Genomic DNA, 5,676 nt, shown 5'->3' with positions numbered 1-5,676 from the left:
GCATCACTTTGCCCTCTGCTCTTCCTCCTTCTAGCCATTCCCAAGTACTTTCCTTCCAACCCCTCCCATATCCACCCCATTCTCAAGTTGATAGCCTCCTGTTCTTTGAATATTATTGTTATACGTGTGGGTAATATATAAATACAACCTGCTAATTTCTGTTGTTTATGTTGGTTTCAGGGATGGCCAACTACATTGAATAACCAATAAGGAGCCTCATCCTTGGGAGAGGCTAAGTCTTCCTCTCCCAGCAGTCATTAGTTGCTCATAGTTCTTTGTCTAGAGGCATGACCCCAGAAAATCTTCCCCTTCCACATTAGCATGTGCATTGGTACTGCCATTGTTCTGATCTTGTGTATGCAGCCATTTCTAAAAAAGATTGCTTCACAGCAGGCTTCCTGGTATTCTGGCTCTTACTAGTTTTCCAATCCCCTGTCTGAGATGTTATCTGAACCATCACAGATGCAGGAGCTGAGATGTAGATATATCCACCAGGGCTGGGCTCACCATTGATCTCTGCATTGTGTCCAATTGTAGTTTTCTGGGATGGTCTCCATTTGCTGTAAAGAGGGCCTTTTTTGATGAGGGGTGGTAGCTACACATATCTGAGAATTTAGATCTAAGAGAGCAGATGTGAGAGAATATTCAGTTTGTCTTTCTGGATCAGGATTACCTCATTTAATGCAATCTTTTCTAGATCCATTCATTCACCTACAAATTCCATGATTTCATTTTTTTCTCTACAGCTGATACAGCTGAATAGCAGTTCATTGTGTATGTTCATCACATTTTCATTGTCCATTCATCCTTTTAAGAACATTTAGGTCTGGTCCATTTCCTGGCTGTTGTAAATAGGATGAGCAGCTACGAACATTGCTGAACAAGCATCTAAGGAGCAAGGCGTCAAGTCTGTGGACACACAGGGTAGATTAATTTTTAGCTTTTTTGAGGATTCGCTATATCAATTTCCAGAGCAGCTGCATCAATGTACATTCCTACCAACAGTGAATGAGGGTTCTCCTTTCTCCACACCCTCAGCAGCATTTGTTGTCAGTTGTTTTGTTTATCTTCGCCATTCTGGTTGGGGTAGGATGAAATCTCAGTGTTGTTTTAATTTGCATTTCCTTAATTGCTAAGGATGATGAACATTTTTAAAGGTATTTCTTGTTCCTTTTTATTTATTCTTTGGAGAACTCTCTGTTTAGTTCCCTAGTTCATTTTTTAATTGGGTCATTTGTTTCCTTGACTCTTTGTTTTTTTGAAGTTTCTTTTCTTTCTTTTTTTTGTATATTCTGGATATTAATCCTCTGTTAAGTGTATGGCTGGCAATGATTCTCTCCTCTTCTGTGGGCCTTTTATATACTCGACTGGTTCTTTAGCTATGTGGAAGATTTCTGGTTTCCCACTTGTCAATTGCTGGCCTCGATACCTGGGCAAATGGAGTCCAATTCAAGAAGTCCTTTCCTACTCCTACATTTTGTAAGATACTACCTATGTTTTCTTCTACAGATTCAGTGTTTCAGATTTCAAATTGAGATCTTTGGCCCATTTAGATCTAATTTTTATGCAGGATGATACATGCATGTCTAATTTTATTCTTCCACACATGGAGATCCAGTTTTCTCAGCATCATTAGTTGAAAAGGCTGTCTTTTCTCAGCATAGGTGTTTTGCCTCTATTTCAAATATCAGATGGCTATAATAACAAGTACTCATGTTTAGGTCTCCTATTTTATCACGGGTCTGCTGTCTGTTTTTGTGCTAGTATCATATTGTTTTTATTACTATAGCTCTATCATAAATCTTGAAGTCTTGAACAGCATTCTATCCTGAGTTCTTTTTTTTTTGCTTGAGATTGCTTTGGCTATCTAGGGTCTTTTCTGGTTCCTTACGGATTTCAGATTTTTGTTTTGTATGTTTCTCTTTCCTCTTTCTATAAAGAATGCTATGGGCATTTTGATTGGGATTGTACTGAATCTGTAAATTTCCTTTGATAGCACAGTCTTTTTCATAATATTAATTCTACCAATCTACGAACATGAGATGTCTTTCCATTTCATAGTGTCTTTTTCTTCAGATATTTTAAGTTTTCATTATATTCACCTCCTTGTTTAGGTATATTCTAAGATATTTTATTGTCTTTAATGCTACAGTGGCATTTATTGAGTGCTTTTGATATGCAGGGACAATGCCAATCTCTTTACAAATATTAACTAACTCACCTGGTCCATCCTTGTACACAGCTGACACAGAGAGAAATCAGGACACAGAGGGTTTCGTAGCTTGTCTGAGGTTTCCAAGAAGTGGGGTCATAGAGCTAGGGCTCAAAGCCAGAATGTCCCTATCCAGAAACTCACCCTTACCCTGGTCGAGTTCCCCACCTGTCTACCTTTCTGTAGCACCCTGCAAATATTGTCTTAACAACTGGTTAAATCTCTCCTCAATTCCTATTTGATAGTTTCCTTCTTATGAAAGAAGCAATAAAAGAGCTGGAAACTTTGAGTTTTATGACAATGAGTTCACTAAGGTAGCAAGGACTTTAAAATTCAAGGCTGGCAATTAAGCAAGTGGGGACTTCACAGGAAATGTTTATTTGTCCCCAGGGAGTCATTACATCTCTCCTCATTTAAGTGATTCAGTGTATGCTTTCGAGGGTTCGACAAAACCCATATGTCAGCTGCCCCAGCCAGCATTTTCGAGATAACTCCAAGAAACCAAGGCCCTGTGCATGTGTTTTAAAATGTACTAACAGTTGGATATTAACAGTTGGATACTGCCAAAACTCAAGTTCCAAAGAGTTAGCCCAAACACATGGCTTTTATCAGCTTCCCAAAGCCCAAGAGAGGTTTCATCAGTCACTGATCAAAGGAAGCAGCAGGAATGGATCCAAGCACGAGGCAGGACATGTGGAAGGTCCTCCACTCAAGCACATCCTGGCACAGAACTTCGCTGGGTATGGGCACAGCATAGAGGCCCTGGTTAGATATTCTAGTGAAGTGGCACCTATGTAAAGACAAGGCCCTGAGTCAGTCTTGGGTAAGATCTTGATGCCCACCCTCACCTCGCCTGCTCTACACTGCTGGCAGAGACATTTTAACCATGTGAGGGCCATGCCAGTTTGTTTCTAATCACACATGGAGTGAAGCACGAGAAACATGGAGTTCTCAGGTGTGCTTAGCCCTGCACACATAGAGCTGCTTTGTTCAGAAACATGATGGAGGACGGAAGGCATCTGCAAGCCGTGATGCTTCTTAAACAAATTTGTTTTCTAAGTCAAGTACTTGAGGTACTCACAATCCTAATTAATGTCTCTTACACATGCAGCCTCAGAGCTAACATTCGCTTCCCTAATCCAAGCCATATGTTCCTTCTATCATGCTAATGATACAAATGGAAAGTATGGGGTTTTTAATCACTGAATATTTCTATCATGAAGAAAAATTATTTTGTCCAGGCTGATGTTGTGTGCTGTGATCAATGCATGAGAAAAATCTTTCTAGAAAAAAAGCTCTCACATGTCCCTTTACATATAGCCTCTAGGCAGAGAGGAAGCCTTTCATGTACTACATATTTATCAGGTCTGAACTTCTACAGAGTTAGAACTTTTCACACCAGAAAAGATTGCAACTGAGTGGGAGGACAGCTGGACACAGCACAAAGTAATAGCCTTTGCAGAGCATCTCTCAGAGGGCAAGAATGGTTCACACTTAATATAAGGTTTTGAAAATAGGTTGCTTTTACCCAGAGCTAATAGTGTAAGTCAGATTCTCTTGCCTTCTCTAAATACAAACATTCACATTTTTTCCCACTAGGACAAATACCTTTATGTATGTGATTGTAATAAGAAAGATGTGCTGGTACACAAGGCTTTGGTGCTAGGAGACACCTAGCAACCACTAGACAGGCAGGTGTTTATGCTCATGAGATACCCCAATGCCTAATGAGCCTGAGAATTCTGCCCCCAAGATCTAATAATTCAATTTCTCTGAGATGGACCCAGTAAAGACAGCTGCAATGTATTTCTAAATGTCTGGATGACTCTAATATGTAGCCAGGTTTAGGAAACACTAATCTTGTCCATCTATCTCCTGGAGAGCGGGCAGTGACATTAGGCTTCTGCCATTGCCTTCTTCCCCAGATGCCAGCTGAGTTCATGTCACCATGAAACCACACAATTAGCATAGAAGTATTAGCAAAACATTCCAGAATTGCCTAAATACATTGATATGGACAGTATAAAACCCAAAAAGTGGATTCGACTCTCTCTTGTGACAGAAAAGCTACAGTGGCCAGATAAGTGCACTGTGCGGGGACTACACACCCTGGGGGAATGGGCTGGTGCGTTACATCCTTGTAAATGCCTACACGGTCAGTATCTTATTATGCCATTTCAAAGATAAGGAAACTGACACTGGGTGTGGACACACACGTTGTATCCCCAGCACTCTGCCACACAGCAAGTTTGAGGCCAACCTGGGCAACATGAAATACATGAAAACCTTGTTTCAAAAAACCAAAAGAGGAAATGGGTGGGGGAGAATTTGTTATACTAAAATTTAAATAATTTCCTCAAGCAGAGTCCTCAAATTTAAGTAAGTTTACTCGGTTAGGGACTGTTAGTCAGATGGTCTTTTATTACTAATATTTTAAGTTTAATTTTAAATTCATAATGTGAAAATGCCATAAAAGGGCCGCTTATGACATTTACTCCAGATAAACTCCTATTTACAAACAGTGCTGTTGGTTGTTGAAGACAGGGTATCACTCTGTTGCCCTGTCCATTGTGTGGCCAGGCTACCCTCAAGCTCATCAGGCAATCCTCCTGTGTTTGCTTCCAGGATGCAAGATGATTGGTGTGTGCCCCCACACCTGGCTACAGGTATTATAGGAAAAATATTATACTCATCTTGTAGCCATTCTTATGACTGTATTATATGCTGTATTGTCCTCACCATTTTGCTGGAGAGGGACCAACACTTGGGAATATTCAATGCCCTCAGAAGGTAAGAAGTGGCCAAACCTAACTTGGCACCTCTGTGAGTCAATACTCAGTGCTGTGTTTATGCCCCGCATTGCTTTCCATCTGAAGACTGTTTCATGGCCCTGTCAGGTATTTCCTATGATCAGCCCTGCCTGGAAACTACTATAAAACTGAGAACACACAGCCAAACACAAACGCTTGTCTATTCAGATTAAGCTATTGATTATACAGGAATTCGTGGGCGCATTAAGAAACAACATAATTGTGGTGAATCTCCCATAAGACTTTCTTGTACATCCTTCTATCTTTATTCACACAGTCTGTGTTTACTGAGCTGCAGTAAAGGATGCGTGGACTATTTTTATTCGAATCCAGGCTGAAACCCCAGCCAAGCAGAAGGACCCATCCATGACCAGAATGCAATGGCCTTCATTATCTTCCAGCTCACTCCTAAATGACTTGCAGAGTGTTGCCAGATGGTGTTTTCCCTCACCCCTTGCCTTGCACTCATTTAATTATTTTAACACAGCATTTGTTCTGCTGCTATGATACCTAGCAGGCGGACATATTGAAGAGTTGGTTTCCTCTGCTAATACTGACCAATGCATCTAGAAAGTTTTCAGCCTGTAAGTTCTCCATCAAGGGAGGGAATAGCATAACGGTGACAAGAACATCTGTCATCAATAACAACACATA

Source organism: Peromyscus maniculatus, chromosome 4 (assembly GCF_049852395.1).
Source record: "Peromyscus maniculatus bairdii isolate BWxNUB_F1_BW_parent chromosome 4, HU_Pman_BW_mat_3.1, whole genome shotgun sequence".
NCBI classification, from domain to species: domain Eukaryota; kingdom Metazoa; phylum Chordata; class Mammalia; order Rodentia; family Cricetidae; genus Peromyscus; species Peromyscus maniculatus.
The sequence above is the reverse complement of the archived record's forward strand: the minus strand, read 5'-3'. Positions refer to the sequence as shown.